Source organism: Mercenaria mercenaria, chromosome 6, assembly GCF_021730395.1.
Source record: "Mercenaria mercenaria strain notata chromosome 6, MADL_Memer_1, whole genome shotgun sequence".
NCBI lineage: Eukaryota > Metazoa > Mollusca > Bivalvia > Venerida > Veneridae > Mercenaria > Mercenaria mercenaria.
The window spans coordinates 8,305,871-8,330,446 of record NC_069366.1 but is presented as its reverse complement, the minus strand read 5'-3'; the positions used below and the strand labels follow the sequence as shown (position 1 = coordinate 8,330,446).

Here is a 24,576-nt window from a genome sequence, read left to right as displayed (position 1 = left end):
GTACCAGTGGGGGCACACCCTGTGTCCTACAGACACATTCTAGTTCTATTTTTAGACATAGTGGCCTTTCCCATTATGGCCTTTAATGCTCCTAATGAGCTACATAATTACGTTTTATGACATGTCTGACATCGCTGGAGTGAAATAAAGCCATTTACATAAAATTGATAATATACTAGTGTAACAAAGCTTTGACGTGGACGTCATTTATAGTGTAGGAAATGCTGGTCAAATTGACTTGTTTATATAGTAAAAGAAAGTATAATTTTTTATGTTTCAACAGGAAAAGCTAACATGTGATCAAAAGAATATTACATTTGTGACTTTCCACATTGAATTTATTGAACTCGTTAAATTTAATAAACATATTTTGCCTTCGGAATAATATGAATATATTATTAAGCACTACTGCATTAAAGTTGTGACATGTGTATATTTTGCCAAAACACATTAGAAATGCAAATTTATAAAATAATTATTACCTCAATTTGCCTTAGAATCTCAATTGCGCAACCAAGATTGATTTAAAAAAAAATGAAAGCTGAAGCTACACGCTGTTTAAAAACTTGCCTTTTGTTTCAGGTAGTTGAAATATCCCAATATTTATCAAAAGCAAATATAAAACTAGAATTTCTTTAGAAATAGTCCATTTTTTTTAAATTTATACTTTTATATTAAAAGATGGTAATAACACAATTTCATGAGAAGTAGTAAAACATACATTTTCAGTAGGGATCTAACTGTATGTAAGGGTCATTTTGTTCATTAAATAAATCTCTCTAACAGAATATATGAAAACTGAAGTGTCATAAAATGTTGCTTTAATGTGACTGCATGACCACTTGTCTTTTTTGACCTGGCCTTCACCCTACTGTCCACATACATCCCAACCATGGTAGTGATAAACTTTCCAAAGTTTAATTGAATTTTAATAACAGTGACCTTGACCTTGTCTCACAGGCCACCTCATATCCAGTCCCAATTTTGGTGTCTCTAAAAGCTATCTATAGGGCAAGTTTCATATCATTTCCTTGATCTAAACTATTGTAGTATTCAGACTGGCTTGAAAATGTCGGCAAACCTGTAGAACAAAGAGATCTGTACTACGATAAATTTCCTTATTAAAGCAGACAAGACTCTGGATGGTAAGTCAATACAATTACTTCAGGGCATTCGAGCTCTTATCCATACTGTGCTTTAAATAGGAAGCCTGAAGTGCTTTGATAAATCTAATTATCTATATTAAATTTCCCCTTATAGGAACTTTTAAATGGTTATTATGTTACTTGGACCATTGTTTCCTAACAAAAGAATTTGCAAGGAGTCTGGGATGAATCAAGTCTATTATCATGTAATTTCTTGCCGACACGATGAAGGAAACAAGGGGGCCATGAAGGCCCTGTATCGCTCACCTGACCTGTTGACCTAAAGATCATCAAGATCAACATTCTGACCAAGTTTCATTAAGATATGGTCATAAATGTAGCCTCTAAAGTGTTAACTAGCTTTTCTTTGATTTGACCCGGTGACCTAGTTTTTGACCCCACATGACCCAGATTCAAACTTGACCTAAAGATCATCAAGATTAACATTCTGATTAAGTTTCATGAAGATACAGTCATAAATGTGGCCTCTAGAGTGTTAACAAGCTTTTCCTTTGATTTGACCTAGTGACCTAGTTTCTGACCCCCACCTGACCCAGATTTAAACTTGACCTATAGATCATCAAGATCAACATTCTGACCAAGTTTCATTAAGATATGGTCATAAATGTGGCCACTACAGTGTTAACAAGCTTTTCCTTTGATTTGACCTGGTGACCTAGTTTTTGACCCCAGATGACCCAATATCAACTCGTACAAGATTTTATTGAGGGTAACATTCTGATTAAGTTTCATGAAGATATAGTCATAAATGTGGCCTCTAGAGTGTTAACAAGCTTTTCTTTTGATTTAACCTGGTGACCTAGTTTTTGATCCCACCTGACCCAGATTTCAACTTGACCTATAGATCATCAAGATTAACATTCTGACCAAGTTTCATTTAGATATGGTCATTAATGTGGCCTCTAGAGTGTTAACTAGCTTTTCCTTTGATTTGACCCAGTAACCTAGTTTTTGACCCTACATGATCCAGATTCAAAATGGACCTTGAAATCATCAAGATTAACATTCTGACCATGTTTCATGAAGATATAGTCATAAATGTGACCTCTACAGTGTTAACAAGCTTTTCCTTTGATTTGAACTGGTGACCTAGTTTTTAACCCAGATGACCCAATATCGAATTCTTCCAGATTTTATTGAGGGTAACATTCTGACTAAGTTTCATTAAGATTGGGCCAAAATTGTGACCTCTAGAATGTTAACAAGCTTTTCCTTTGATTTGACCTGGTGACCTAGAGTTTCCCCTGTAAAAAATGTTCTAGAACTAGTATTAAGTTCTTGAACATTCAAGAACTTCTGAAGAACTTCTAGAACTGTTCTTGAACCAGCAAAACAGTTCTTAGACTGTGGTTCTAGAACAATGATGGTTCTTGAACATTGGTTCAAAAACTGCAAAAGTTTTAGAACTTTACCAGAGTTCTTGAACAGTTACTGTTACTGCTGGTCTAGAACCAAAATTGTTCTTGAACACACGTTCATTAAAAGTACTAAAATTCAAATTTCTAGTTCAGTACCAGTTCTTGAACCCAATTGTGAGTTTCTGAACTGTAAGTAAGTAAGTAAGTAAGTAAGTTTATTTAGGTAACAAGTGACATAGCATGGCAATAACAAAATGCATAAATATCAGCAAAAGTAATAGCATATTACTGTTCATTCATTATACAAAAAACTTAGGTTTATTACCTTTTACAATAATGAATAAGTTCTTGAACTGTTCTTGAGCATTAAATTCATAATGTCACATGATCAGTTTCCATTATTTTGTTGCATGCTGGGAAATTTTTTGCACATGTGATTCAGCAATTTTTGAGACGTTTGTGCAGCAAATAAGCAGGAAATATTTATCAACTACAGTAAGTAATGGTTTAAAAGGAGCACGAGTATAATGAATATCAGATAAGTAATTATGGTGTTGTCATTAATTGTTCATTTTAAAAAATATAAAATCCTTTTAAAATGTCACAAGTTTTCACGACCCTGAAGGATCTGAATTTCAATCTTGAGATTAAAGTAAATTATACATTGTTTAACTTAATGTTTTGTATTTTATGCAGCTATTGTTTACTTCTTTTTATGCCCCCAATCCCACTCTAGTTTACTGTTTTACTCATGTCATTTGTTGAGGGTGTAAAATGTCATTTCACAGTGACTGAGACTAAAAACAGACCACAGTCTCTGGCCACTAACTGAACATCACTTTGACCTATAGTTGACAGATTTCATAGGATGGTCAGTCTGCTAAATAACAGTAATGTAGTTTCAAAAAAATGTTGTTTGTAGCCCCTGCCAAGATCAGTTCATGAAATTTTCGACAGGGTTCTTAAATTAGTTCTTGAATTTGTTCTTGAATTTATTCTTGAATAGTCAAAGGAAGGGACTCAATTATATCGAACTTCTGTAATCATATCTAGAAGTTCTTGAACTGTTCATTGCAGAATTAATACTTGAACTAGTTCTTGGATAGTTCAAGAACATTAAATTATCATTCTAGAACTAGGAGTTCACGAATTTGTTCTAGGTTTAGTTCTAGAACTTGGAAGTTCTAGAACTGCCATTTAATGTTCATGAACTATTCTAGAACTAGATTCAAGAACTGTTCAAGAACTATTTCTTGAATTCCTCGCAGGGGTTGACACCAGATGACCCAATATCAAATTCGTCCAAGATTTTATTGAGGGTAACATTCTGACCAAGTTTCATTCAGATTAGGTCAAAATTGTGACCTCTAGAGTGTTAACAGTCAAATTGTTAACGACAGATGAACGGACGGACGACGGACACAGGGCGATCACAAAAGCTCACCTTGAGCACTTCGTGCTCAGGTGAGCTAAAAACTCAGTCTGCATAAAATGTCAATGGATATGTCTGTGTTCAGGTTTACTTTTCAGTCATACGAATGGCAGTGTGTACTTGTACTGTCTCTCTTTGTTTATCTAGCGATACACAACAGAGACATATATAACTTACTACCTATTGATATATAAATGGCAAACAATAACCTGTTGCAATTCTGCCCTGAGGCCAATGTTTTAAAGAAACATAAGTACATAAACCCTCGAATATATTAGGCTAGCCTGTAAAATAGATAAGACAAACAATTTTCCTGTATTTGTGGATTTGGATAACTCTTGCACTATAAATATGTGACCATGATGGTAAGCAAGTGTTCAAGGTTTCAAAGCCATATATCGAACAGTTTAGACAAAATATGCAATGGGATGTGAAACTTAACTAATCTCTATGTTAAACAAGAGCACCGCCTTGCGGGTGCTGACGCTCATCTGATTTTTTTTGTGTAATAGAAATATTGTCCTACCCATGATTTTCTAAGTCTAAAAAGGGCCATCATTCTTGCAAAAAGCAGGATAGAGTTATGTTTCTTGATGTACAGTGTCCACTTATGATGGTGAAAAACTGTTGCAAGTTTTAAAGCAATAGCTTTAATAGTTTATGAGAAAAGTTGACTTAAACATAATACTCAACCAAGAAAATGATTTTCTAAGTCCAAAAGGGGCAATAATTATTGCAAAAAGCAGGATGGAGTTATGTTGCTTGCTGTACAGGGTCAGCTTATGATGGTGAACAAGCGTTGCAAGTTTCAAAGCAATAGCTTTGATAGTTTAAGAGAAAAAGTTGACCTAAACATAAAACTTAACCAAGAAATCTGATATTTTCTAAGTCAGAAAGGGGCCATAAATCTTGCAAAAAGCAGGACAGGGTCAACTTATGATGGTAAACAAGTGTTGCAAGTTTTAAAGCAATAGCTTTGATAGTTTAGGATAAAAGCTGACCTAAACATAAAACTTAACCAAGAAAACTGATTTTCTAAGTCCAAAAGGGGCAATAAATCTTGCAAAAAGCAAGATGGAGTTATGATTCTTGACGTACAGGGTCTGCTTATGATGGTGAACAAGTATTCCAAGTTTCAAAGCAATAGCTTTGATAGTTTAGGAGAAAAGTTGACCTAAACATAAAACTTAACCAAGAAATCTGATATTTTCTAAGTACAAAAGGGGCCATAAATCTTGCAAAAAGCAAGATGGAGTTATGTTTCTTGCTATACAGGGTCAGCTTATGATGGTGAACAAGTATTCCAAGTTTCAAAGCAATAGCTTTGATAGTTTAGGAGAAAAGCTGACCTAAACATAAAACTTAACCAGGCAACGCCGACGCAGACGCCGACGCCGACGCCGACGCCGACAACCGCTCAAGTGATGACAATAACTCATCATTTTTTTTCAAAAAATCAGATGAGCTAAAAAGGGCCGTAACTGAGCTAAAGTCCTTGTACTAGTTATGAAGTCTTGCCTACATATGCAGACTATGATGGTAAACAACTGGTCAAAGTTTAACAGCCATATGACAAACAGGTTTGGAAAAATATGGACTGGTACGAAAATTTTAACTGATTTCCAAGTCCAACAAGAGTGCCAGAATGTCACAATATATGCCCGTCACAGCAAATTTCTTTACACTAGCACCTGTATTTGCAAATGGAATTTTAATTTTGCGGTAGTAATTATTGTAATTCTTTTGTTTTTCTAAATCCACATAAAAACTGGGAAGTTAATCTTTAAAAAAAAATAAAACAAGAGGACCATGATGGTCCTAAATCGCTCACCTCTTCCCACATGACCCAGTTTTGAGTATGACGCGTTTTTTCTATTATTTGACATAGTGACCTAGTTTTTGAGCTCATGTGACCCAGTTTTGAACTTGACCTAGATATTATCAAGATCAAAATTCTGACCAATTTTCATGAAGATCCATTGGAAAATATGGTCTCTAGAGAGGTCACAAGGTTTTTCTATTATTTGACCTATTGACCTAGTTTTCGAAGGTACGTGACCCTGTTTTGAATTTTACATAGATATCATCAAGGTGAACATTCTCACTAATTTTCATGAAGATCTCAAGAAAAATATGGCTCTAGAGAGGTCACAAGGTTTTTTCTATTTTTACACCTACTGGCCTAGATTTTGACCGCACGTGACCCAGTTTCGAAACTGACCTAGATATCATCAAGATGAATATTCAGATCAATTTTCATGAAGATCCATTGAAAAATATGGCCTCTAGAGAGGTCAAAAGATTTTAATAATTTTAGACCTATTGACTTAGTTTTTGATAGCAGTTGACCCAGTTTCAAACTTGACCTAGATATCATCAAGGTGAACATTCTGACCAATTTTCATGAAGATGTCACGAAACATATGGCCTCTAGAGAGGTCACAAGGTTTTTTTATTATTTGATCTACTGACCTAGTTTTTGAAGGCACATGACCCAGTTTCAAACTTGACCTAGATATCATCAAGGTGAACATTCTGACCAATTTTTATGGAGATCCATTCACAAGTATGGCCTCTAGAGAGGTCACAAGGTTTTTCTATTTTTAGATCTACTGACCTAGTTTTTGACTGCACATGACCCTGTTTCGAACTTGACCTAGATATCATCAAGATGAACATTCAGACCAATTTTCATACAGATCCATGAAAAATATGGCCTTAGGAGGTCACAAGGTTTTCTATATTTAACCTACTGACCTAGTATTTTGATGCACTGACCCACTTTCGAACTGACCTAGATATCATCAAGATGAACATTCTGACCAACTTTCATACAGATCCCATGAAAAATTTGGCCTCTAGAGAGGTCACAAGGTTTTTCTATTATTTGACCTACTAACCTAGTTTTTGATGGCACATGACCCACTTTCGAACTTGACCTAGAATCATCAAGATGAACATTCTGACCAATTTTCATGAAGATCTCATGAAATATATGGCCTCTAGAGAGGTCACAAGGTTTTTCTATTTATAGACCTACTGACCTATGTTTTTGACCGCACGTGACCCAGTTTCGAACTTGACCTAGATATCATCAAGATGAACATTCAGACCAATTTCATGAAGATCTCATGAAATATATGGCCTCTAGAGAGGTCACAAGGTTTTTCTATTTTAGACCTACTGACCTAGTTTTTGATGGCACGTGACCCAGTTTTCGAACTTGACCTAGATATCATCAAGGTGAACATTCTGACCAACTTTCATGAAGATCTTGTGAAATATATGGCCTCTAAAGGGGGCAAAAGGTTTTTCTACTTTTAGACCTACTGACCTAGTTTTTGATGGAACGTGACCCAGTTTCGAACTTGACCTAGATATCATCAAGGTGAACATTCTGACCAATTTTCATGAAGATCTTGTGAAATATATGGCCTCTAGAGAGGTCACAAGGTTTTTCTATTTTTTGATCTACTGACCTAGTTTTTGATGGCACGTGACCCAGTTTCAAACTTGGCCTAGATATCATCAAGATGAACATTCTGACCAACTTTCATAAAGATCCCATGAAAAATGTGACCTCTAGAGCGGTCACAAGCAAAAGTTTACGGACGGACGCACTGACGGACGGACGACGGACACCGTACGATCACCAAAGCTCACCTTGTCACTTTGTGACAGGTGAGCTAAAAATAAAAAACCCCTAAAAATTGTAAGTCCACACAAAAATCCTTACCAGGTAGAGATAGGTCAAAATACAGAGTTGGATGTAACATGCATGTTGTACTACAGAAAAGTGGTCTCGACTTTTCCCTACGACTAGTAATGAAAAAGTTACAATACAAGCTATTTATAGTAACAACAAAGGAAAGTAATTCTAAAAAAAGGGACCTACACAACTGTGGCCTGTAGAGTGTTCACAAGCTTTAACTTTGATCTGACCAGGTGACATAGTTTTTAATCCAACATGACCCAGTTTCGAACTTGACATACAGACCATCAAGACTAACATTCTTTCCATTGATCTGACCTACTGACCTAGTTTTTGACCCAACATGACCCAGATTCAAACTTGACCTAGAGATCATCAAGATTAACATTCCGATCAAGTTTCATAAAGATTGGGGCATATATGTGGTCTCTAGAGTGTTCACAAGCTTTTCCATTGAACTGACCTACTGACCTAGTTTTTGACCCCACATGACCCAGATTCAAACCTGACCTAGAGATCATCAGGACTAACACTCTGATCAAGTTTCATAAAGATTGGGGCATAAATGTGGTCTCTAGAGTGTTCACAAGCTATTCCTTTGATCTGATTTACTGACCTAGTTTTTGACCCCACCTGACCCAGTTTCAAACTTGACCTAGAGATCATCAAGACTAACATTCTGACCAAGATTCATAAAGATTGGGTTACAAATGTGGTCTCTAGAGTGTTCACAAGCTTTTCCTTTGATCTGACCTACTGACCTAGTTTTTGACTCAACATGACCCATTTTGAACTTGGCCTAGAGATCATCAAGACCAACATTCTGACCAAGTTTCATAAAGATTGGGTCACAAATGTGGTCTCTAGAGTGTTCACAAGCTTTTCCTTTGATCTGACCTACTGACCTAGTTTTTTAACCCACATGACCCAGTTTTGAACTTGACCTAGAGATCATCAAGACTTACATGCTTACTAAGTTTCATAAAGATTGGGTCAAAAATGTGGCCTCTAGTGTTCACAAGCTTTTCCTTTGATCTGACTTACCGTATTTTCCCTATTAACGCCCTCGGGGGCGTTACATTTTCCAAAGAGGGGGCGTTTATTTGAGGTAAAAATATAAACAAGAGGACCATGATGGTCCTGAACTGCTCACCTATCCCCACATGACCCAGTGTTGAACTGAGTATGACTTCATTATTTCTATCATTTGACATAGTGACCTAGTTTTTGAGCATATGTGACCTAGATATCATCAAGATAAAAAATTCTGACCAATTTTCATGAAGATCCATTGAAAAATATGACCTCTAGAGAGGTCACAAGGTTTTTCTATTTTTGACCTAATGACCTAGTTTTTGAAGGCACATGACCCACTTTTAAACTTGACCTAGATATCATCAAGGTGAACATTATCACCAATTTTCATGAAGATCTCGTGAAAAATATGGCCTCTAGAGAGGTCACAAGGTTTTTCTATTTTGCAACCTACTGACCTAGTTTTTGATCGCACATGACCCAGTTTCAAACTTGACCTAGATATCATCAAGGTGAACATTCTGACCAATTTTCATAAAGATCTCATGAAAATTATGGCCTCTAGAGAGGTCACAATGTTTTTCTACTTTCAGACCTACTGACCTAGTTTTTGACCGCACGTGACCCAGTATCAAACCTGATCTAGATATCATCAAGGTGAACATTCTGACCAATTTTCATGAAGATCCATTGAGAAATATGGCCTCTAGAGAGGTAACAAGGTTTTTCTATTTTTAGACCTACTGACCTAGTTTTTGACCCCATGTGACCCAGTTTCGAACATGACCTAGATATCATCAAGGAGAACATTCTGACCAATATTCATGAAGATCTCGTGAAAAATATGGCCTCTAGAGAGGTCACAAGGTTTTTCTATTTTTAGATCTACTGACCTAGTTTTTGACCCAAGGTGACCCAGTTTCGAACTTGACCTAGATATCATCAAGGTGAACATTCTGACCAATTTTCATGAAGATCTCTTGAAAAATATGGCCTCTACAGAGGTCACAAGGTTTTTCTATTTTTAGATCTACTGACCTAGATATTAACTGCACGTGACCCAGTTTCGAACCTGACATAGATATCATCAAGGTGAACATTCTGACCAATTTTCATAAAGATCCCATGAAAAATATGGCCTCTAGAGAGGTCATTTTCAGACCTACTGACCTAGTTTTTGACCGCACGTGACCCAGTTTCGAACTTGACCTAGATATCATCAAGGTGAACATTCTGACCAATTTTCATGAAGATCCATTGAGAAATATGGCCTCTAGAGAGGTCACAAGGTTTTTCTATTTTTAGACCTACTGACCTAGTTTTTGAACCCACGTGACCCAGTTTCAAACTTGACCTAGATATCATCAAGGTGAACATTCTGACCAATATTCATGAAGATGTCATGAAAAATATGGCCTCTAGAGAGGTCACAAGGTTTTTCTATTTTTAGATCTACTGACCTAGTTTTTGACCCCAGGTGACCCAGTTTCAAACTTGACCTAGATATCATCAAGGTGAACATTCTGACCAATTTTCATGAAGATCCATTGAGAAATATGGCCTCTAGAGAGGTCACAAGGTTTTTCTATTTTTTTTGATCTACTGACCTAGTTTTTGACCGCACGTGACCCAGTTTCGAACTTGACCTAGATATCATCAATATAAACATTCTGACCAACTTTCTTAAGGATCCCATGAAAAATATGACCTCTAGAGTGGTCACAAGCAAAGTTTACGCACGGACGACGGACGCCACTCGATCACAAAAGCTCACCTTGTCACTTTGTGACAGGTGAGCTAAAAATGAAATTTTTTACAAACTTAAAAACATCGTTCAAACTAGCTGTAAAGTGTTTCTGTGTTGTTTAATCCCCCCAAAAAGTAATTATTTGACACCAAATTTAAAGCAGTGCGTTTATGCATTTAAATAGGGTATCGATATCTCGTGTATTTTGACATGCTCGCAACACTACACATTACGTCATGACCCAAACAGCTGTGTATTCCAATTACATTTTCGTTAGTACATGCGGGTAGCTAATAGCGCAATACACAATGTCAATGGTTTGACACGCTGCTTGTATTACCGTTTAATTTTCTGTTTGATGATTGGATATGTACCGTACTTAGTACAAATGTTTTGGACTTACCGTATATAGACTGGTTAAAAGTGTGTTTAATTTTTAATACATTGGACTTTAGTACTGTAAATTACTTATTACATGGACTTATAAAAATGAGGTAGGTGATTTTTTTCCTGTTCTTGTTGACTTTTTTCCCCTCCAAAATGGGTGGGGGGCGTTAATTAGAGGGGGGGGGGGCTTAATTCGGGAAAATACTGTATTGACCTAGTTTTTGATCCTACATGACCCAGTTTCGAACTAGACCTACAGATCATCAAGATTAACGTTCTGACCAAGTTTCATAAAGATGGGTCACAAATGTGGTCTCTAGAGTGTTCACAAGCTTTTCCTTTGATCTGACCTACTGACCCAGTTTTTGACCAACATGACCCAGTTTCAAACTTGACCCAGAGATCATTAAGACTAACATTCTGACCAAGTTTCATAAAGATTGGGTCACAAATGTGGTCTCCAGAGTATTCACAAGCTTTTCCTTTGATCTGAGCTACTGACCTAGTTTTTGAACCCACATGACCCAGTTTCGAACTTAACCTAGAGATCATCAAGACTAACATTCTGACCAAGTTTCATACAGATTGGTTCACAAATGTGGCCTCTAGAGTGTTCACAAGGCAAATGTTGATGGACGCAAGACGCCGGACAATGACTGGTCACAATAGTTCTCCTTGAGCACTTTGTGCTCTGGTGAGCTAAAAACTTAACCAAGATTTTTAAGTTAAAAGGGACCATTATTCAGACAAAATCTTTGATGGAGTTATGTAATCTTGCCTAAAACTGGACATGGTGATGGTACACAAGTGTTGAAAGTTTCAAAGCTTTATCTCAAAAGGTTTTGTCAAAATGTGGACTGGTATGAAAAACTAAACCAAGGTGTGATGCCGACGCCATGGTGAGTAGGATAGCTCTACTTATTCTTCAAATCATAGTCAAGCTAAAAATATATTTGTGTGAAATTTGGTGAAGGGTCACTTCAGTAGAATTATTTGTAATCTGGCAATTTGGTTTTCAAGAAGAAGCTTTAAGCTGTCCATACAGAGAAAACTAGCTCTGTCTGATTGTTTAATAAATCAAAATAATTTCAAGGAATTCTATACAGGGTCATCCCAGGAAAACTGCTGTAGAATTACTTACAAATCAGGTTAGCAGTTTCAGAGAATTTTTTTTTACATTTTTCTATACTGTGCCTCCTCCCCTAAGGCCCATGTTTATTTAAACTAGAATGTGTCTGGTACATTTGTCACAAATAAGGGGAAATCATTCAAATGTTTGCAGTCTTAATGGGGTATAGCCTTAAAAAAAAAAATTATGAAATGGATTCATTATTCTATATCATAATTATACTTTTTAGCTATGAGCATCACAAACAAAAAATTCACTATTTTGGCTATTTCAAGGGCCATAACTCTTTAATAAACGCTAAAATTCTCAAGAAGAATGCCAAGTGTGCAAGGTCACATTATGATAAAGACTCAAGCAAGATTTCATGAATTTACATTAAATAATTTTTGAGTGAGGCACATAATTAGGTGAAAATGTGCATTTTTTTTACTATTTCAGGGGCCATAACTCTAGAAATAGGGGGCATCCCAGATGAAAAATAGGAGGTGCGCAAGTTCATATCATGATAAAGATTCATGCAAGGTTTCATCAATTTATGTCAAATACTTTTTGAGCTAGCCATGTCACAAGGTGAAAATGTGCATTTTTGACTATTTCAGGGGCCATAACTCTAAAATTAGGGGGCGGAGCCAGACGAAAAATAAAAGGTGCGCAAGTTCATATAATGATAAAGAATCATGCAAGGCTTCATTAATTTATATCAAATACTTTTTGAGCTAGGCGTGTCACGAACTTCGGACAGACGGAAGGACGGACGGATGCATGGACAAGAACAAATCTATATGCCCCCACCATTCATGAGGGGGCACAAAAATCTACATGGCTTAAAGGACTTTTTTCACAAAGCAACATTGCTTGAAATAAATTGGCATCAGATCATCTAAGGGAAATTATTTTGAAATCAGTGATTTCAATGGAGAAATGTTCCCTTACAGCTATATTTAGAAAACTAAGCACCATCGCCAAGCAGCCGTGCCTCTTTAATAAATCAGCATGGTTTGAAGGAATCTGGTATAGGGTCACCCAAGAAACATTTCTGTGGTAATTTTGAAATCAGGCATGTGCTTCCAATTGTTTTCAAGATTTCCCGTTTGGTTGCCATGCCAAACAGAATTTTACATGGCAAACATAGATTTGGAAAGAATTTGAAAGAGGACCAGCCAAGGAGCATTTGCTTGACACTGGCTCTGTGGTTTATGACAAGATGCTCTTTAAATAAACAGGGGATAGTGGTCTGAGCAGACATTCTATCATCCTAAAGCTCACCATGAGCACCTCATGCACAGCTGTAGGGGAGCTAAAATACTTAACTGCAAAGTTCTTGAAAAGGTTTGCCTGCAGAAAAAGGATGCAAATTTCTATAATAGTCCATAATTTTATGTTACAGGATATACTGCTGATTATCGGAATGCGGCTTGATTAAAAACAACAGCTAATACACAGCGTGCATGCACTTCAGCTATAAAGATAATTATCAATCTACACCAGCCAATATGCATTATCTCTCAATTAGCAAATTACTTGCAAATCTCATGTGCAATTTATTGAAAAACCATCTCCTGTTGCATACAACTAAAGATGGTTAATTCTGATAAAGACAACACTTTTTATAGATATGAAGATGCACAACTGAGCAATAGCCAAGAATATATTCCTAGGCTACTGATTGTCATAAACTTTAATTAGGGATGTGCAATAATTACCAATATAGTTGTATATTATGATTTAAATGTAAAAGCACTCATACTACGGATGAATATGCATGGCATTAAATTGAGAAAACAGATTATCTTGAACATTAAAATATCATCTTTAACCTTTAGCCTGCTGGTGGCAAGTGATTCTGCCTTGGCGACCAGTGCAGACCAAGATCAGCCTGCACATCCGTGCAGTCTAATCATGGTCTGCACTGTTTGCTGTTCAGTCAGTAAATTTTCAGTAAACCCCTCTTCAAATGATAAATGGTAAGGCCAAATTGAAAGATGGATCAGTCCATTTTAGAAATTCAGCAAGGTAAGGGTTAAGTTTGATTCAGGACATCCAGCTATTTTCCACAATTTGGTTCAATTTATTGGCAGTTCTTAACAAATTATACAAATGCTTTGCCAATTAACCAATCTTGCTGAAATAAGGTTCTACTGTAAATGTGTACAGTCGGCAGTATTTTTGTGAATTAAGTAAAAACTTGGTATTGTGGAGAAAGTTAAACACTTAAAAGTGGTGTTTATGTCATACGACTTGTGTTGTCTGCAAAATGGTGGTCGTAAAAAATTACTTACTGACCCCAAAAAGAACAGGGGTCATCCATTGACCACAGGCATCTTCCTATTAAGTATGATGACTGAAGGACAAAGCATTCTTTAGTTATTGAGCAGCAGCTGTTTTTAGTCTAGAGATCACTGTTGACTTTGACCTCTGACCCCCATCCCAACAAACAATAGGGATCATCTACTTACCATAGGTTATTAATTCCTACAAGGTTTCCTGACTGTAGACCATTTTTTAGTTATTACATGGGAAGGACTTTACCTTTGACTAAAGACCTCCCAAAACAATAGGGGTCATCTACCTAGCAGAGACAATAATCTATGAAGTTTTACAACTGTAGGCCAAAGGTTTCTTCAGTTCATGTGCTAAAACAGCTTACTCTCAAGGTCATTGTGACCTTGACCTTTGACATACCAATCTTGAAAACTCTAAGGTTTTCTACTGACCACAGGCAAACATCCTATGAAGTTTGAGGACTGTTGGCCAGTGTTTTTCAGTTGAGTTGACACTGTTTTCATAGCAGTGGTGCACTAGAAGATGCTTTTGTAAAAAAGCACATGTCTCCCCCAGTGCATAGTTGTATAGGCAAGAGGTCAATAGGGGACAGGAGCGAAAGTCAAAGAGACACTGATGATTGATTGCAATAGGGATCATCTACTTGGCATGTGCAATCATTCCACTAAGTTTCAACATTTTGGGCCTGGTGGTTCTCAAGTTAAGGATTCCATGTTCAGGCCCCTGTGACCTTGACCTTTGATTGAGTGACCCCAAAATCAGTAGTGGTCATCTACCCTGCATGTCCAATCATCCTAATAAGTTTCAACATTCGGGTCAAGTGGTTCTCAAGTTATTGATTGGAAAGAGTTTTCTACGTTCAGCCTCTGTGGCTTTGACCTTTGATGGAGTGACCCCAAAGACATTGAGGGTCATCTACTCTGTACGTCCTATCACCCTATGAAGTTTGAAGGTTCAAGCTCAAATAGTTCTCAAGCTATTGGCTGAAAATAGATTTCTATGTTCTGTCCGCTGTGATCTTGACCTTTATCAAAGTGACCCCAAAATCAATAGGGGTCATCTACTCTGCCTGTCCAATTATCATGCTATGGAGTTTCAACATTCTGGGTCAAGTGGTTCTCAAGTTATTGAGCCGAAAATGGTTTTCCATGTTCAAGCCCCTGTGACCTTGTACTTTAACAGAGAGACCCAAAAAACAATAGGGGTCACCTACTCTGCATGTCCAATCATCCTATTAAGTTTCAACATTCTAGGTCAATTTGTTCTCAAGTTATTCATCAGAAATGACTTTCCATGTTAAAGTCCCTGTGACCTTGACCTTTAACAGAGTCACCATAAAATCAATAGGGGTCATCTACCCTGCATGTCCAATCATCCTATTAAGTTTCAACATTCTGGGTCAAGTTGTTCTCATCTGATTGATTGGAAAGAGTTTGTTCAGCCCCCTGTGACCTTGACCTTTGTTGGAGTGACCCCAAAAACATTAAGGGTCATCTACTCTGTAAGTCCTATCACCCTATGAAGACTGAAGGTTCTATGTCAAATAGTTCCCAAATTATTGACCGAAAATGGATTTCCATGTTCTGTCCACTGCAACCTTGACCTTTGATAGAGTGACGACAAAATCAACAGGGGTCTATGCATGTCCAATCATCCTATGAAGTTTCAACATTCTGGGTCAAGTGGTTCTCATGTTATTGAATGGAAATGGTTTTCCATGTTCTGGCCCTTGTGACCTTGACCTTTACCAAAGTGACCCCAAAAACTATAGGGGTCATCTACTCTGCATGACCAATCATCCTATGAAGTTTCAACATTCTGAGTCAAGTGGTTCTCAAGTTATTGATCGGAAATGGTTTTCCATGTTCAGGCTCCTGTGACCTTGACCTTTGATGGAGTGACCCCAAAAACAATAGCGACCGTCTACTCCATAAGCCCTACCATCCTATGAAGTTTGAAGGTTCTAGGTCAAATGGTTCTCCAGTTATTGACCAGAAATGAAGTGTGACGTACGGACGGGGCAAAAACAATGTCTACCCTAGTGGTGGTGGTGGTGGTGGGTGGGGGGGGACATAATGATGGTTGTTATCCTAGCCATGGTTCCCTTTTTCCAAATTGTTAACCTAGCTGTGATTCCCTGCATCCATACCTAAGTGGTCATATGATGGTTGTTAACCTAGCCATGGCTCCCTGCTTCCACACCAGTGTCACTTGCTCTCTGCAAGTACCTGACAACTACCCCGCAAGAACCAATGGTCGGGGCAAATGGCTTCATGGAAAACATTTCCCTCAAGCAAAACTCCAATGTGCATCCTGTGCTACACATACAGACCCTTAAATAAGGTACATCATACAGTCAACCTATTCATCAAAAGGACATTTTCAGAGAAAATACAAGCAATGCAAAACATAGATGATCATATGCTTCTTATAACCAGTCCTTAACTCGTTAACCTATATTATCTTTCTTCAAAAAGAGAAAGTATGTATAATTTAAATGTCTTAATCTAACACAACATGCACAACTCACATCAAATCACTTATATTTTGCACAGACATGATCTAATGAGAATGTTCCAAGATGGTTAACATGACATCTAACTGACTTGAGAAATGTCAGGTTTGGGATTAACAATGCTGTTGAATTAATTTTTTTCATGCTGAAAGCAAACAACAAATAAATTATCCAACAACAACAGGATAAAGTGCATGTGATTGTCACTGTTCTTCATTCTCCCTTCAATATTGTATCATGAAATTTCATGCATGCACGCAAGTGTGCACATGCAGTATACATCTGAACAGAAGGAACCTTATGGTTGACCTTTCACACTTGTCTGAGCAGGTAATGGATACAAGGGTACTGTCAAAGGAATCCGATCACCAGTACAGCGCCGCCATCTTGATTTTGTGCATATTCATTAAAAACAGCCTCTATACCAATGTGTGTTCGTCAGTCTATAGTGAAATGCAAGTTATAAACAGCAGGCTGACAAGAAACAACAAGAGCACCACCTGCAGGTGCCATCAATCATCTGTGTGCTGGACAATATGTAAGAAAAGAGTTATAGTTCAGATTTTTTAAGAACAAAAAGGGCCATAATTCTGCTAAAATGAATGGTTCATGGCTTACATAGTCCCTTAATGATGATAAACAAGTGTGCAAAATTTCAAAGCTGTAGCTCTTATAGTTTTTGAGAAAAGGTGACCCAAACAAAAAATTTAAGCAAGAAACTCAAATTTTCTAAGTATAAAAAGGGCCGTAATTCTGACAAAATGCAGAGTTAGAGTTATGGTTCTTGGCCTACATAGTCATCTTATGATGACAAACAAGTGTGCAAAATTTCAAAGCTCACATGTAGCTCTTATTGGTTTTAAGAAAAGGTGGACCTAAACAAAAAATTTAACAGACGCTGCCGATCAAATGATGACAATACCTCGTAGATTTTTATAAAAATTCAGATAAGCTAAAAATTTGTATAGAGTATTAACCCGTTCATTGAATATCTGATAATGTAGAATAGAGATTAATATAATGAATATGCAATAGCCTCCTGCCAAATAATCACGTAATGAAATTAGTCGCTTGTCACGTGATGTTTTTTAGCTTCAATATATCTGTATAACTGTTTTGTCCGTGTCGTTTCGAGTATAAAATATATGAAAGGAAGCATTTTCTTTTTACCCGTCAAGATTATTCTTGTGTTTTGTAAATGCATATGTGTAAATTGTGTGAGTGTGTGTGTGTATATAAATATATTCATTTTCCAGAGAAAAACAGCAGTAGACTTCTGAGTTTTTTTTTCAATATTAAATTTTATTTTTTCACTGCAAGCGCTTTCAACTGTACATATCTTCAGGCAGTTACATTTTGAAGAATATATATATATGCAGGTGCTCACATGTGTTAATGTGTGACGTGAAGAAAACATCCAGGGAGGGCTACTTCTGCACATAATTCAGAGAGATTTTGATATTGCGGTCTACAGCGGCTGTCATATTATACATCTGAAGCATGATGATAAAAAACAAAACAATTTTCTTAAAAGACAGAATATTGCTTATATGCTAGAAGGAACTTTTGCTAAGCTAACAACTTAATGTTAAAATGCACAAAAACCATTTAATTTACACTGACATGCATACACTGAGGGATTTTAAGCACAGCTAAATTTTGAAGTTAGAAGCAAGGATACTGAGTAACTGTAGCAAAAGATAATCTATGCAGAAACAAGAATATCAAGTTTGAAATTGTAGAGAAATGGACATTTGTTGCAGATTATACCAGACATATAATACTGTAACACTGACACCTCCACATAGTTTACTCCTCTGCAAAGGCAGATTTTTTCTGTTAAATCTATTTTAAGTGAATAAATTTTACACAGCATGAAACCTGTGTACAGTAATTTATCAATATGTTGTTCCCTGATCAGACCAAGACTTTTGAACAAATGCAATATTTAAATCTGACTAACCATCTTTAACCCTTACCCTGCTATATTTCTAAAATGGACTGGTCCATCATTCAATTTGGGCAATACCATCTATTATTCAAAGGGATGTTCACTGAAAATATACTGACTGAATAGCAAACAGTGCAGACCATGATCAGACTGCATGGATGTGCAGACCATGATCTTGGTCTGCACTGGTCACAAAGGCAAAATCACTTGCTGCCAGCAGGCTGAAGGTTAAAGACTCACAATGACTTTGTTTATAATGTGGCAGCCATATATTTTGTTTCGAAGAAAATTATATAATATTTAGTTTAGATAAATCTTCTTTTATAAAATTGTTTTCTCATATATTTGTCAAAGATTTGGATATTTCATGTGTAGGAAGTATTATTGGAGTTATACTGTTTTTTGACTACATTTCTTTATGATGCTGAGGCCATACCAAATTGATTAATAGTTCTTCGGAAAATTTTCAAAAAAAATAGGAGCGGGCAAGCGAAATTTTTATTTTATTTTTTTTTCTCAATTTTGATTTTTTCAGAGGCGGGTAGATTTTACATGGAGCGAGCGGGCTTTTTTTTTTTTTTTCCCCAGCTTGGACCTTTGAGGAGGCGGTTATGATTAAACATAAAGTTAACATTTCTTTAGAAATAACACAGAAATCAAACATTTACAGTGTGGGTATCACAGTATATAGCTTTTCTATATGTTTTAAAGACTACATGAATGATTTTGCAAATAAATTCTTGCCAAAACTCACTGAATCACTTTTTTTTTTATTTTGTAATTATAATTACTAAGGGATGAGTGTCTTATTTTTAATTTTGATTTTTCTACATTGATCTGAAGGTGTGTCTATTTAACGGCACATGATGAGGAATATTTAAGACAAAACAAGAACATGTGTGGAATAACATTTCTTCTGAAACACAGTTAGAAGGCTTTGACACATGAACAAATTTGTGCCCCTAGTGGAACTCCAACCCATAGAGGTGAGGGGAAGTAATAAACCACTTGACCAGTGAGACCAAAGGGAGTTGGGCAGACAGATGCTTTGACACTGCTCAAATCCCTTTGGAATAATTTCTTAACAGATCAGGCTAGCTTAAGTTTTTGTGGTAGAGATTCATTTCAGGCAAACATGATAACAGACGGTCAAAGAATGATCCCAATATGGCCACCCTTAAAAGCGGTTTGTTGTGCTTTGACTGAACTAGAAATTTAGAGTTGGGGAGGTCTGTTTTTTTTTCAGTTTCTTTCGTTCAATCAATTTACAGCCAATTAATATATCCTGGCGTCATGTGTACAAACAGGCAAAAATTGGGGTTACAAAAGGACAGATTTTGTTAGAAATTATTTTCATATCAACACTACTTATTTGAAAAGCTAAACAATTTTTAAATTGACAAAATGCGTTTTGATAGAATATCTGACTGCTGTACTAAAAAAGTTACGTTCAAAAAGATTTGGGCCGAGACAATGTGATAGGTCGGTCAGGATCTGTGAACAAATATTTTTTTAAGATAGTAGTTGGCCTCAGCTTTGGGCTCTAGATATAACATGCTGAACTAAACAACTCATAACAAATGGTTTGAAAACTTTATATCTGAACAATATTTCCAAATACTTTTAACTGCATCCCCGTGCACGTCTTACAAGTCGGGCTTCGTTCTTTTCACTGTATTGAACAAAAGTAGAATTTTTTTTTTATTATGTGCCTACTTCATTACCTACCGGCACATCGAAGGCCATGTGTGGCACTAGCACAGGCACTCCAGATTTAAAACAAATGATGAACAACACCATAATTCCTGACTTTTTGAGTTTGGGACATCAGCTACATGTATTACGGACATATGAAATCCGATCAATATCACTTTGACGCATTAAAACGGCGATAAAACCTGTTTTGCCGTTATTATTCCGGACCGCGTAATCGGAAAAAAAAATTTTCGGAGATTTTTATGTACGTGCGGGCGGGTGATTTTTATTTTTTTTTCTCGGGAATGAAATTATTGATGCGGTAGTTCCGACGAACGACATATCAATTTGGTATGGCCTGACTGCAAAAGGTGCAATAAAGCTTTTCTAGCCATGTCATTATGCAATCTCTTTATTTGAACAGCTGTTTTATCTGTTTCTAACATAAATAAAAAGCCTTATGGGACTTTAAGTCAGCTTCAACAATTTTATGTGAATAAAATGGCCAGTTAATTCAGAAAATAACAGGCTAGTTAGGCAAAAGACTCATTTATTTTGCTTATAGATTTTTCATCCCTATTTGGCTCCTGGCAGTGTGTGCCTGGCATATAAATGAGAAATCTCTACCATAATAATCTACCTGTTGAGAGCAGTGTCAGGAACAGTGACATTCTAATCTTCCCTCTCAGCGCTTCAGCTACTTCATAGAATTCTAATTATTGGGAAACCTTTTAACAAGTCTCCAGTCTTTTCTTCGCATTTTTTAACATTGTTTACTTTGTTAAATACATGCGTGCAATAGATCATAATTTTATTAAAATACTGTAACCAGACGGGGATTAGGTCCCTTTTTTTCATATTATTATATTACTAATCTTTATTTTATCAAATACATGTATGTACATTCAAATATCAATACTTAAAGATATCATTAAATAATTTCCACTTAATAATAACTCTGTGACAATATTACTATACACAATGCTGGTAGACTATTCTGCACAGTAAAGACAAGACCAATATTAAAAAAGACTCGAGGGTTGATCCAAAAGAAATCTGTGCACTAAGGAGTGTCTGTTTGACATTTTGCATTCATATTCTTTTTAAGTGGCAAGACATGAAAGGGGCTGTACCTTAGTTTGTTTCTCAGTCTGATTCCTGCATAAAATAACATTTATTTATTGTTTATCAGGTTTTGAAACTGATCCTACTTAAATTTAAAAGATCTATAACAAAAATTCATTAAAAACATCACTAAGAAAATTTATCAGCCAATCCCTAATTAACTGAAAAAATTGAAATCCTGAGTTCTCGAACAGTCAATACTTAGTCTAAATGGTGGTAGCTATGTTGAATTCTGCCGGGAAGTGCATGAATGATTTCCAGATAAACTTTGATGAAACTTACCAATCCTAAATCAAGCATTAATATCAAACAATTATCTTGTACTTTTTCAAATTCAACAGTAACATCAATATCTATTAATTCATCTGCCCTTTTGATTTGATATAAAATTTGGAGAGGCTTTGTAACAGACTGCACTTTAAATCTCTTGTGTATGTCTGTTGTATAATCAGTCAATCTAAATGACTTCAATAAATTGTTTCATTTACAAAGTTACTTTCAGAATATAATCAAAGTCATGCAATAGTCAAGAGATCAATTTAGAATTTGAACATGCAGTAGCACACTATATATAATCATAAACAGAATCAGCTCTCGATATTGTTTTGTTGTGTTGCAGGCAATCCTTACAGTCACGCGATGACAACATTTCCTCCTGTGAACACATGGTTCTCCAACAATCTCAGATGACAAAAACATTGATCTATGAACTTTTGATATACATAAAATCATTTTACGGTCTGTTTTATTACTTACACTTCTCTGAATATAAATATACTGAACCAAAACAGCTAACCCGCCATTAGTTCTTTGGCCAGTAATTTTACAAGAGCTGTCTGTTGACAGCGCGCTCGTCTATTCGAAGAATTGATGGAAGTAATGGGTCAAAATATTACCAGAGATTTTCAGACAAAAGAAGAAAAATAGATAAGACAAACAATATAATTTACCTGTATTTGTGGATTTGGATGTCTTGCACTATATGGCAATGTGTGACCATGATGGGTAAGCAAGTGTTCAAAGTTTCAAAGCCATGATATATTAAACAGTTTAGACAAAATATGGAATGGTATGCGAAACTTAACTAATGTCTATGTCAAAAAAGGGCCATAACTGAGCTACAGTCCTTGTCCTAGTTATTTAGTCTTGCCTTCAAAGTACATGGCAATTTGTGGGGATATGGGCTGCCGTGAGAAAAATATTAAGAAATATAGAGACCTATACCACATTGTAGATTGAAGTGAGTTATCGTAATTTCCCATGTATCTCTTTCCGGGCACTGGAAAAAGTTATGACGTCATAAATATGGCGGCTAAAGAGAAAATAAGGATGGCAGATAATGTATGACTGCTGAATAATTACAGGTGACAGCGTCCTTGAAAACTATGTTATATCTGTATAAACGATATATCTAAGTAATGTTTATTCTAGCAGATAAAACACATTTATGAACAAGAGGGCCATGATGGCCCTATATCGCTCACCTGAGTATCATTGCTCTTAATGATAAGATCAAGTTTTGATACAGATCACATAGGCATACACATTAAATAGCATCAGGATAAATATTTTCTTGTAACAGTCCCTTTTGACCTATGGGTCACGTACTAGTCAGGGCCAATCTCCATACCAAGTTTGAGGGTCCTAGGCTCAAATGCTGCATTTTTGTACTTGCATGACTATTCCTTACCCTGGAAGACTTAAATAACATTTAAAACCAATCTCATTAGAAGCTGCTAATGTATATTCATTTACATAGAAAATAAAGGGAGGTAATTTGTCATAAATTCTGTCAATATGTATCTAAACTATATAAATCTGGTATAATAATAATAAATGCATTTTTATTAAAATCAGGGGAGGTAATCATGCATTGGTATATGCATGTAGAAGATACAGAGTACAAGCCTTTACAACAATATATTAGAAAAGTAAGTAACATAGATAACATTTCAAATCAATCTCATTAGAAGCTGCTAGGTATATTCATTCAAATAAAAAATAAAGGGAGGTAATTTGTCATAAATTCAGTCAATATGTATCTTCACTGATTGTCCAAGTCCATCTGATGGCATAAATGAAATTTCAGATCAGTATCTTCATTAGTTACGGAGATATACCCATTTTAATTTGAAATAAAGGGACTCGGCACTGTGGTCAGAACGCAAAATCAATAGAAAAGGAATCTGTTACGTGGTGCAATCTTGAGAATGCTGTTTCTAATGCATAAACAGCTGAAAAACGTAAACTTTTTTTTTTTTTTGGTTGGGTTTAACGTCGCACCGACACATTTTAGGACATATGGCGACTTTCCAGCTTTGATGGTGGAGGAAGACCCCAGGTGCCCCTCCGTGCATTATTTCATCATGAGCGGGCACCTGGGTAGAACCACCGACCTTCCGTAAGCCAGCTGGATGGCTTCCTCACATGAAGAATTCAATGCCCCGAGTGAGGCTCGAACCCACATCAATGAGGGGCAAGTGATTTGAAGTCAGCGACCTTAACCACTCGGCCACGGAGGCCCCCGAAAAACGTAAACTATTTTATTGTGTCGATTCTCCTATTAAAACTGATAAATTAATACATACTTCCCCGTAAACCTGAGTTAAAGACATCTCCGAAAGGAATCATCAGACTTTTTCTCTATAATTAATGTATATTTTAGACCAGCATACTAGGCGGTCTATTATGTCATCAATGTTTAATGACTACAGTATATTTACGTTTTACACATGGAAATTTTTAGAACTAAAACCCACACCTTGAGTCCTTCCATGAACAGGATTTGGTCACTAATTATATCCCTGAAGTTTGTATTTTCAAAGTTTACATAGATGATGAGCAAGATTATTTTGGATTCCTTAAATGCATTTACAATCACATTAAGCTCTTTTCATAGATAATTTAACCTCTTATACATGTACCAATACTAATTTATCAAATTGTATAACTTCATGTCGAACTGCTATTTTACCCCACGTGAAAAGATATTGCGACAAAGTATATTATGCAAACTCTGGTAAAAGCATTTGTAGTCAGTA

At 36.2% G+C, this 24,576-nt stretch overlaps 1 protein-coding gene across 1 annotated transcript in view; it reads right to left on the bottom strand.

Moving 5' to 3' along the window:
• LOC123549716 (ATP-dependent RNA helicase DDX1-like) overlaps positions 1-24,576 on the bottom strand; it is a 193,714-nt gene that overhangs the window by 104,259 nt on the left and 64,879 nt on the right. The window lies entirely within an intron of this gene.